We start from the raw sequence: 11,890 nt of genomic DNA on the forward strand, positions 1-11,890 counted from the left end.
TTTTCAATGTCTGAATTTCATATTTATATGGTCACTTACATTGTACAGTGTTTGAATAATGCAAGGAAGATTGTACCCATGGAAATGTAAAGAAATAAATCGATGCTTTATTATCCCTTGGTAATTGTAGAGGAATATAGAATTTGCATTTTTCGTCAGTCTGTCAGTCCGTCGGTCTGTCTGCCACAATCTGATGTAACCTTTCAAGCCTATATCTCAGATACGAGACAATATTTCAACATGAAACTTCATGGGTTTAAAGATATCAAGGAGGAGTATTGCCTTGCACTTTCTAAAATTACTGGCATTGGTCTTTGTTGTGTATGATGTTACTTTTCAGGGCTATCTCTTTAACACACTACAAGATTTTAACATTAAACATTCAATGGTGTACAGATATCAATAAAAAAGAAATACAGTGCATAAAATAACTAGCATACACGAAGTTTATGTTTTAATACAACAACAAATTGTATACCAAAATGTATACAACAATGAAGTACGGAATCACTGGTCATTGCTGTTCAAAATAACGCTTTTTAGAATGAAAGTTTGTTAAAAAAACATATTACCATAGGTCGGGGCTAACTTATTCCACATGGTTTGATTTAAACTAGCATTGTAGAGGACCAGTGTAGTATTGTACGTACACTATTTAACATGTCCTTTATCAGAGAATGTCTAAGTTCCAAATTAAAGATAACATTAACATTGATGTGATCTTCATATGACGTGAAAATAAACTAATTATCAACTTCGATCAAGTGTCACCGAATTATCATTCGGGCGAAATTGCTTTAATTTTATTAAATACAAAATAACTTAAATGTTCAGATTATTAGTAGATGATAATTTGCTAGGGCAAATAAAAATAATTTGACAATAAGTTGTTTTAACGAATGGGAAATAACGATATTTATTTTTTTATTGAAAACGTTCGCATGTCCTACCTTCGGAGTGCTGACTATAATCCCATTAAAATAGAATCGACATATGCGCAAATTCACCCTGAAGGGATACTGCACAAACAGTTAAAATGTGAAACCCATTTAGACCAGCAGCTCCTGTGACCTCATATAGAAATGTTAAATCGATTGAAATCAACCACTAACACGATAATTTTCCACAAATTGTTTATGATTTATTTGTATATAGTAATCACATGATATAATTACATTCATTTCTAACAGGAAAAACATGGTTAAAATATAATAAAATGCAGAAATAGCAATGTACAATCTGTTTTACCGACTCAAATATAAATATGAATCAAATATGGATAGAATGGTACAACCATTCAACAAATTATTGATTAACATGTGTTATGAATACAAAACATATGAAGCTTTTTAAAGAGATCATTGGTTTTAACATTGTAATATCGCAGCTTGCTTTGGGTACTTTCAGAAGATTTTTTTTTAATTCAAGAATGGCAATTTGTGAAAGAAAGGCCGTAAAATTAAATCTCATATGGTCTATGTTTCTTCGGGCTCTAATCTTTTTATTCACAGGATTTCGAATTAAATTTCCAAAAATGTTTACATATATCCTTAGCACATCTGTAACGTATTAGAACGTACACGTTTTTTCTCTTCTCAAAACCGGTGCGATTTTTACAGTGAACGACTACAACGTTATAGAACGCATACACATTTCGTTGTTTCAAAACATGACCCCTATTAAGCGTAGAAACCCTGAAACTTTGTTTCTTAAAAAATACAATTATCAATGTTTGTAAATGAACTGAAACTTAATCAATAACACAAATTAAAATAAGACTGCGACGTTCGAATGTTCAATATACAGTCTGTTGACCATAAACTTGTCAAATAAAGTTTCGACCATTTATGGTTAATATTTGAGAGTTAAAATCAATAAATATTTAAATGCTCAAAATTCATCTTAAAAAAGCAAATGAGTGGTATTTCGAAAACAATAATTTTCTGTCATGTTTGTGGTATAAACTTAAGAAAGTTCTGCATTTCGACTGTTTATATGACAATGTTTTGGCAAAACAGATCAAATCATTCAACGGATCATGTGTAATATTGTTTATTGATCTGTATTGATTTTTTTAAATGCGTTTTTATACGTTACAGAGATTTATTTGCTATTGACAAAGTTCGTAAACATACGTTACAGTTCTTCTTAGTATTCACATGCACTCCATTTTTCATTTGTATCAATGCGTAAAAAATACGTTAGAAACTGCTATGGGGCATCCCTTTTTAAAACAAAGTATAACGTATTTAAGCAGATAATTGTTTGACGATAAACAACTGTGATGGGTAAAAACGTATTTCAGGCCCGATTTTCGTTGTGAACCGTAAAATGTATTTTAAAAAACGCGAAAATCCGTAACAGTATTGACAATTGTGAAAAAACGTGCACGTTTAACAACGTTGTAGGTGTTACCATAAAAAAGCACCGATTCTGAGAATATTTTTGGCCTGGGGCGAAGCCCCTAGGCCATAGAATTCAACACGTTTTTTTTAGATGAGCTGACTTGGCTGGCTGCCAAAACAACCACGAATGAATGAATTTGGAAAAGTCCAATTTACCACTTGGCGGTCATTCGTGCGCTATCAAAGAAGAGGGACCTATACAAACAAATAGGTCCCTGCGAGAAGTTCTCAATAACCCGCATTGTGAATACAGAACATCACTATATAATATGACAGTGTCATAAAACGTGTAAAAAATATTATTGAAGCAAAATTCCTAAGCATTGGGTACGGCATAGTTTTTATTATTGTTTGCATATTCATGCGAGAATAAGTTCCTCACTTGACGGTCAAGGCCGAAAATATACGAGTGTAAGGAGACAGTAAGAAGATTTTTTCTGATACATTTTTTAAGGTATTAGCACTCTAATGAACTTCGTGCAATATCTCCTTCTTTCGCACATATCCGTCAATCCGAACGTTATCCGGGAATGTGCAGAAAACTACGAATATTCTATAAATACGCTATGAAATACTAAATGTAGGATCCGCCAAATACAATGACAACAAATATGGCCGACATTGTATCGACAGATTGGTCGTTTAAAGAAAAAGCAATTTGCTATATTGAAAGAGAACGATTAAAAAATAGTTATAATTGTTCATATTAATGTGACTGGAGTTAATGATAAACGTCAACTAATGCATGGCAGTGTTGATATTTATGGGAAAAAAAAGATTCCTGGAAATACGATGTCAAACGGTTGAAAATTTTGACCACTGTGAAGAATAACGTTTAGAACCCGTGTCACTTACAACATTTTATATTGTTGGGGAGAAGTAAAAGGGGATAAAGTGGATTTATGCTTGTGTGATGACTGTAGCCATGTGAACGGGTTATCGTACGGCAAAACCCATCACGTAAAGAAGAGTCTTCAACTTTTCAAGAAAGGAATGCCATGTTTAATGTTTTGCTATCAACAGAAAGCTCGGAACAGGAAGGTACATAGATTTTTTTCAAGTATAACAGTTTCATTATTCATAATTGGAGTAAAAAAGATTTAATAGGAAAAGTGCACCCTGTCAGTGATTTTTACCACATAATTAGGCTCATATTTGCTTTCATTTTGAAAAAGAAAACGTGCCATGTAAGGAAAAAGTGGGACAATTGAACTTTACCGGTACGCAACACTTAACATCAAACAGCGTACCCTAACCCTTAACACATAACTTACGCAACACCTTATTATCCTATATATTTCCTTAGTATCGGGGGCAACCGCCCCCAAACCCCCGCTTTGTCGATAGTGGTAAACAACTGCGTACCAGTAAAGTTCAATCTAGCCGAAAAGTTGTGTTGTAAATGCATGGAAATCAAGGACATCATATTTGAATTTTATGACCGAGTATTGATGTTTTCCTCAAACAAGCAACAAAAAAGTATATTATGTCCCAAATACAAAAATTACTATTCTGAAAATGATATACTTTTTGTGTGATCATCTATATATATACATTCTTCATCCAAATGTTAATACCAAATACATGTATTATCCCTACTGGATATGTGGTGTTTAGTAACACTTACTTATTAATCCAGTTTAAAGGGGTTTATCATATAAAATACTAGTAATGACATGCTATGTCGTGAATGTCTGAATAAATAAAAACGATGAAGCATATCATAATGGATCATTTCACACTTCTCATGAAACACTAAAATCAGTTCTTACTCCTATACAAGTGCTTGTGTATTTGACATCTGTATATAATTATTTTGTTAAATAACTTGAAGAAAATGTTGTCAATTTATAGAAACAACTTTGAGAAGGCTTATTGAAGCCAAATTAATAAGAAAAGACCAAATATTTTTATTTTAATAAATACAAATGGTTAAAATTATTCACACACAATTTGCAATTGTGCATAATTTTGTTCGACTGAAACTTATTGATGATCTTATGTGACCTGTCTGAATATAACTACATGTACTAGTCAAATATCAACTTCAACATTTCAGTGATACATTGTATGCTGATTACCTGTGCAGGAGGAAAATGAAACCAGACAGATTATGGACTCAAATTCAACCCGTAAAAAAGCTAGGAACTTGCAGTCACTGAGTGTTCTTGTTTACAGTCATGTGTTCAATGCTGCCACAACATAAACATTATAGCTGGCTCTGGACTCGACCTTATGCATCTTAAAATGATCTTTGAACACGATGGTCTCAAGAACATTTTTATAAAGAATAACTTTGACGGTCAGCCCAGGGTCACCAACTCCAAGCGTCTTTTGGAGACACTTATTTCAACCAGTCGAAGTTCTTCAAAGAACTACCACGACAGTTGTGTATTTGTTTTGTTTGTCATAATAAGTTTAATGTTTAATATCACTAGTATCACTAGTCATTGATACATTGATAAATCTATTTTTCTTTAAACGCGTTTGATTGAATGATTATATGTGCCTTGTTACTTAATTATTAATGTTCTTACTTCCCTGTAACATTTTCAAGTCTTATTTATAGAAGAACGCATTTCACGTGCTATTTCAAACAAGGTTAGCAAATCTTACTGCACTGAGTAGGTTCCATCTCACACATGATATATGAGATGTATGTATGTTTATGGGTTAATTATAGGCTTTTCCTCTTTTTTTATCTTTTTATAATAATTTTTGAACATTTAGCTCATCTTAATGCTCACATATAAAAATCTCAAATTCAGTATGGCGTTTCTGGAAAAGGGGGGGGGGGGGGGGTAACCTTGATTGTAAAGCGGGAACTTTTCGTTTTCACTGGTGACCCCCATTTTTAGCTTATTATTATAAAGCAATGTCTTTGCCATCAACTACTAGTTTCTGTCTAGTTTTTTGTTCGTTTGTAAGTTTTTCATTGTTTGCAAAGTATTTTGTATTGTTTTCATTGTGTTCAACATGCTGTGCCCGTGCACAAAGTATTATGCCATCAAATTGTAGTTTTCAACTATGTTATTCAAAATGTTCCTATTTTTGGAGTGAGTATAAAGATTTCCATTATTTTTATCTCTAATTATGCGTTAAGAACAATATTGATATCACCTCCAACTAAAATGTTTTTATCTTTGTTATTTATTTTATTGGAATGTAATGTTTCATAAAATTTGGAGTCATCTATATTCAGGCCGTAACGTTTATTAATGTTAATTGTGTTTCGTGTATTATTATCCCGCGCCAGAGGCGGAGGGATATTGTTTTGGCGTTGTCCGTCCGTCCAGCTGTCCGTCCGGCCGGCACTTTTGTGTTTGGAGCCATATCTTGGAAGTGCTTTGGCGGATTTCATTGAAACTTGGTATGAGTATATATATGCATAAGAGGATGATGCACGCCATATGGCATTGTACACCATCTGTTAAAAACAGAGTTATGGCCCTTTGCATCTTGAAAAAATACGTTTTACTATAGGCACTTTTGTGTCCGGAGCCATATCTTGGAAGTGCTTTGGCGGATTTCATTGAAACTTGGTATGTGTCTATATATATGCATAACAGGATGATGCACGCTTAATGGAATCATACACCATCTGTTAAAAACAGAGTTATGGCCCTTTGTATCTTGAAAAAATGCTTTTTACTACAGGCACTTTTGTGTTCGGAGCCATATCTTGGAAGTGCTTCGGCAGATTTCATTGAAACTTGGTATGAGTATATATATGCATAAGAGGATGATGCACGCCAAATGGCATTGAATACCATCTATCTGTTAAAAACAGAGTTATGGCCCTTATTATCTTGAAAAAAATGCTTTTTACTATAGGTACTTTTGTGTCCGGAGCCATATCTTGGAAGTGCTTTGGCGGTTTTCATTGAAACTTGGTATGAGTATATATATGGATAAGAGGATACTGCACACCAAATGGCATTGTACACCATCTGTTAATAATGGAGTTATGGCCCTTTGTATCTTGAAAAAATGCATTTGTTTGTGTGTCGGCAGCCATATCTTGGAAGTGCTTTGGCGGATTTCATTGATACTTGGTATGAGTATATATATTGATAAGATAATAATGCACGCCAAATGGCATTGTACATTATCTGTTAATAATGGAGTTATGGCCCTTTTTATCTTGAAAAAATGCTTTTTTGAGTGTCAAATAAAACACTTTAGTGTCCAGCAGCATATTGGCGGGGGATATCAATTCAACAAATTGGCTTGTTATATCTATACTTGCTTGTCTGCCAATTATTATTTCTTTCAAGTTATCCACTGTTATTCCTGTATTACTTTTGATCAGTAAAGTGATGCCTTGTTTATTTGTATGTTGTCCGCTAAGATAAATATCTTCGTCCCATGCACTTTTCAATGTTTGTGCGACGGTACGTGTGATGTGATTTTCCTGTAAAAGACTTTTTTCGTCTAACCATTTGAAAATTTAAGTGTGTTTGTCTTTGTTATTTAGCCCTTTAACATTTAGAGTACATATGTTAATATTCATACAAAAGGAGGAGAAATACATGCCACTTTTCTTGTTTCTAACATTTTAAAATCATTTTGTAGAGCTAGATTATTTGTTAATACTAAATTATGCAAAATTATATAACGCTTTGACGTTAAAAACAATAACCTTCCATGTCCTACAGGTTGTTGATACATTCTGTTCATTAAATTGATCTACGTACTTGTTCATTTATTACAATGGTATTGGTAACTATGCCTTGCATGCCTTCATTTAAATTGATCTTGATACCATTTTTTAAACATTTCATTATCATTAACACTTTGCTTTCCGCGTGGTAAGACCACCAATTTTAAATGAATGAATAATTTAGTGAATTAGTTAAATGTGTTTGAATATCGTTCCAAAATATTTTATAACACTTGTTAGTGATGTTATCAGATCCCGAACGTTTGTTATTTTGCATTTCTTTAAGAGCTAGTCCACATTCATATTCAGTTAGTAATCCGTCACATACTTCTTTTTCCTCTTCATTTAAAGCATGATGTGTTTTTTTACAGAGGGTGTTATTTTCGACATTCTTTCGTTTATAGTGTTTCAAAAAATAGGCTTGTTCTATTATTTGCACAATATTCATATTCAGTTTGTAATCCTTCACATACTTGTTATTCCTCTTCCTTTAAAGCATGATGTGTTATTTAACAGAGGTTGTTATTTTCGACATTATTTCGTTGATAGTGTTTCGAAAAATAGGCTTCTTCTATTATTTGACTTTTATTTGTTATGTCTTTGCCATTAACTACTAGGTCTGTGTATAGTTTTGTGTTTGCTTCTACGTTTTAAAATGTTTGCACAGTATTTTGTATTGTTTTCATTGTGTTCAACATGATGTGCCCGTGCTCGAAGTATTATGCCATTGAGGTGTGTGTGATAAATTCCTTCTATTATAATTTTTGTTTGTAAGAATTGCCTTCTTCAATGGAGATGGTATAATTTGTGTTTCTTTTATGCACCTGTTTTTCAAGTGCTTCAATGACTTATGGCTTCATTTTCAAGTTTGTGTGTTTCTTTTTTGTTTTAGCTTACCTGAGCACAACGTGCTCATGGTGGTCTTTTGTGATCGCCTTTTGTGCGTCGTCTGTTGTGCAGCGTCAACATTTATCTTGTTAACACTTTAGAGGTCACATTTATTGTCCAATCTTCATGAAACTTGGTCAGAACATGTGTCCCATTAATATCCTGGACGAGTTCGAAAATGCTTCTTGTTGTTGAAAAACCTGGGTGCCAGGGGGCGTGGCAGTTTTCATAATATGGCTATTGTAAAACCTTGTTAAGACTCTAGAAGTTACATTTTTTGTCCAATCATCATGAAACTTGGTCGGAACATGTGTCCCAATAAAATTTTTGACAAGTTTAAAAATGGTTCCGGTTGGAAGAAAAACATGGCCGCCAGGGGGCGGGGCAGTTTTCCTATTATGGCTATAGTAAAACTTGTTCACACTGTAGAAGTCAAATTTATTGTCCAATCTTCATGAAACTTAGTCAGAACATTTGTTCTAATGATATCTTGGACGAGTTCGAATATAGTTCCGGTTGGTTGAAAAACATGGCTGCCAGGTGGCGTGGCAGTTTTTCCTTAAATGGCTACAGTAAAACCTTGTTAACACTCTCGAAGTCACATTTTTAGTCCGTCAGAACATGTTTCCCAATAAAATCTTAAACGAGTTCGAAAATGGTTCCAGTTGAATGAAAAAAATGGCCGCCAGTGGTCGTGACAGTTTTCCTTATATAGCTTTAGTGTATAGTAAAACCTTTTTAACACTCTAGAAGTCACATTTATTGTCCAATCTTCATGAAACTTAGTCAGAACATTTCTTCAGACCATATCTCGGATGAGTTTGAAAATGGTTCTGGTCTGTTGAAAAACATGGCTGCCAGGGGGCGGGCCAGTTTTCCTTACATGGCTATAGTAAAACCTTGTTATAATGCTAGAAGTCACATTTGTGGTCCAATGCCTATAAAACTTGGTCAGAATATTTGTACTAATGATATCTGGGCTCAGATCGAAAATGGTTGAGGTCCGTTTAAAAAACATGGCCGCAAGGGGGCGTGGCATTTTTCCTTATATGGCTATTTCGTAATGTTAACACTAGAAGTCACACTAATTATCCAATCTTTATGAAGCTTGATCAGAACATTTGTTCTAACAATAGCTCAGCTGAGTTTGAAAATGGTCAGGATTCGTTGAAAAATATTGCCGCCGGGGGGGGGGGGCAGTTGTCCTTATATGGCTTAAGTGAAAACTTGTTGAAGCTATATTAGCCTCATTTATTGGCCATGAAACTTGGTCAAAACATTATTTTGTCCCACTGAAATCTTAGCGAAGATTGAAACTGGGTCATATGAGCTTAAAAACTAGGTCACTAGGTCAAATATAAAAAAAACATGTTGAAAGTCACTTTTTTGGTCTAATCTTCATGAATCAGCTTGCATTTGTCCAGAATAGTCTAGTTCCTTTTGCTCTCAGGTGAGCGCCTTAGGGCCTAACGGCCCTCTTGTTTTAAATGACGTGCATTTTATTGTTGTGTTAAGTATCTTGCCTTTAATTATTTCCCATAAGGCGTTTGGATTTGCATCTTTTTTATCTTAAGCTGTATTGGTTATTACCTGTTATATTTGTGTTTGATATTGTATATCTTTTCAGAAGCTATTATTATGCCCCCCTTCGAAGAAGAGGGGATATATTGCTTTGCTCATGTTGATCGGTCTGTCGGTCGGTCTGTCCGTCCACCAGGTGGTTGTCAGACGATAACTCGAGAACCCTTGGGCCTAGGATCATGAAACTTCACAGATACATTGATCATGACTCGCAGATGACCCCTATTGATTTTGAGGTCACTAGGTCAAAGGTCAAGGTCACAGTGACCAGAAATAGTAAAATGGTTTTTGAATGATAACTCAAGAACGCATACGCCTAGGATCATGAAACTTCATGGGTAGATTGATCATGACTTGCAGATGACCCCTATTGATTTTGAGGTCACAAGGTCAAAGGTCAAGGTCACGGTGACCCGAAATAGTAAAATGGTTTCCGGATGATAACTCAAGAACGCATACACCTAGGATCATGAAACTTCATGGGTAGATTGATCATGACTCGCAGATGACCCCCTTTTGATTTTGAGGTCACTAGGTCAAAGGTCAAGGTCACGGTGACCCGAAATAGTAAAATGGTTTTCGGATGATAACTCGAGAACGTTTACGCCTAGGATCATGAAACTTCATAGGTAGATTAATCATGACTTGCAGATGACCCCTATTGATTTTGAGGTCACAAGGTCAAAGGTCAAGGTCACGGTCACCCGAAATAGTAAAATGATTTTCGGATGATAACTCAAGAACGCTTTTGCCTAGGATCATGACACTTCATAGGTACATTAATCGTGACCCGCAGATGACCCCTATTGATTTTCAGGTCACTAGGTCAAAGGTCAAGGTCACAGTGACAAAATTCGTAATAACACAATGGCTGCCACTACAAAGGAAAGCCCGTATGGGGGGCATGCATGTTTTACAAACAGCCCTTGTTTACTTTTAAAGTACCTTGGGCCTCTTTCAGGTTGTATTTCATGCAGTTAAAGTTTAACTATCGAGTGATCAGCCTTAAATCCTGGTTTTATGTTGCATGTGTCGATAATGTTTCAAATAGACTCGCATATTTAAAAAAATCTTATCTCCAAAATATTGCTGGTTTTGTATTTGAGTGCCAGGTGAATTTTCTTTCATTATGATTAACTGTATGCCATATGTCTATCAAATTGTAGTTTTCAATTATGTTATTTAAAATGTTCCTTTTTTTTGGAGTGAGTATAAAGATTTCCACTTCTTTTATCTCTTATAATGGGTTAAGAACATTATTGAAATCCTCTCCAACTATAATGTTCTTATCTTGGTTATTTATTATAACATTTGGATTCATCTATGTTCGGACCGTAAACGTTCATTAATGTTAATTGTGTTTCGTGTATTTTTATATCTATACTTGCTTGTCTGCCAATCATTATTTTCGTTCAAGTAATCCACTGTTATTCCTGTATGACTTTTACTCAGACAAGCGATGCCTTGTTTATTTGTATGTTGTCCGCTAAGATAAATATCTCCGTCCCAACCACTTTTCAATGTTATTGCTAAGGTATGTTTTAGGTGACTTTCCTGTATAAAAAAGACATATATTACTTTTTTTTGTCTTACCATTTGAAACTTTTAGTGCATTTGTCTTTGTTATTTAGCCCTTGTACATTTACAGTACATATGTTAATACTCACACAAAAGGACGAGAATTGCAGGATACCATTCTTGTTCCAAACATTTTAAAATCATTTTGTAGAGCTAGATTATTAGTTAGTAGTTCATTATGTCAAGTTATATTAAGCTTTGATGTTAAAAACAATTACCTTCAATGTTCTACAGGTTGTTGATACATTGTGTTCATTAAATTGATCTCAGCACTAAGTACTTGTTCATTTATTACGATGGTATTGGTAACTTTGCCCTGCCTTCAGATTGATCTCAAAACCATTTTCAAACATTTCATTATCATTAGCACTTTCCTTTCAAAATGCCATCATTGTCATTATATTGACTGAAAATAGTCTACCAGTCACACATAACTTAATTAATATCTCCCTTTTTAGCTCGACTTTTAGAAAAAAACAAGAGCTATTGTCATAGCCAGGTAGTCGGCGTTCGCGTTTGTTTAGTTGTCTGTAAATGTCAATTTCCGCAAAGACTATCAAAGATATCCTCTTCAAACTTACAATACTTGCTCTATTTCGCCTGTTAAGTCCATACTGACAAGGCTTGTTACCATGTGACCTATTTTTATGGAATTATCTGCCCTTGTTTTGACTTAGTACATAGAAATATTGGCATATTCTCAACAAAAAACTTAATTTTCTCAAACATTGTCCAACCTTTCAACTTGACAGTCTGCATACTTATATAATATGAT

The 11,890-nt window shown here is 34.3% G+C and overlaps 1 long non-coding RNA gene across 1 annotated transcript; it reads left to right on the forward strand.

The window, feature by feature from the left end:
• The first annotated feature begins 7,155 nt into the window (after window positions 1–7,155).
• LOC127832181 (uncharacterized) lies at window positions 7,156–11,391 on the forward strand. The gene is made up of 2 exons (XR_008026723.1): window positions 7,156–9,918; window positions 10,065–11,391. It is a non-coding gene; the product is annotated as an uncharacterized LOC127832181 (long non-coding RNA).
• The last annotated feature ends 499 nt before the right edge of the window (window positions 11,392–11,890 follow it).

The sequence above is a fragment of the Dreissena polymorpha genome, chromosome 5 (assembly GCF_020536995.1).
Source record: "Dreissena polymorpha isolate Duluth1 chromosome 5, UMN_Dpol_1.0, whole genome shotgun sequence".
Taxonomy (NCBI): Eukaryota; Metazoa; Mollusca; class Bivalvia; order Myida; family Dreissenidae; genus Dreissena; species Dreissena polymorpha.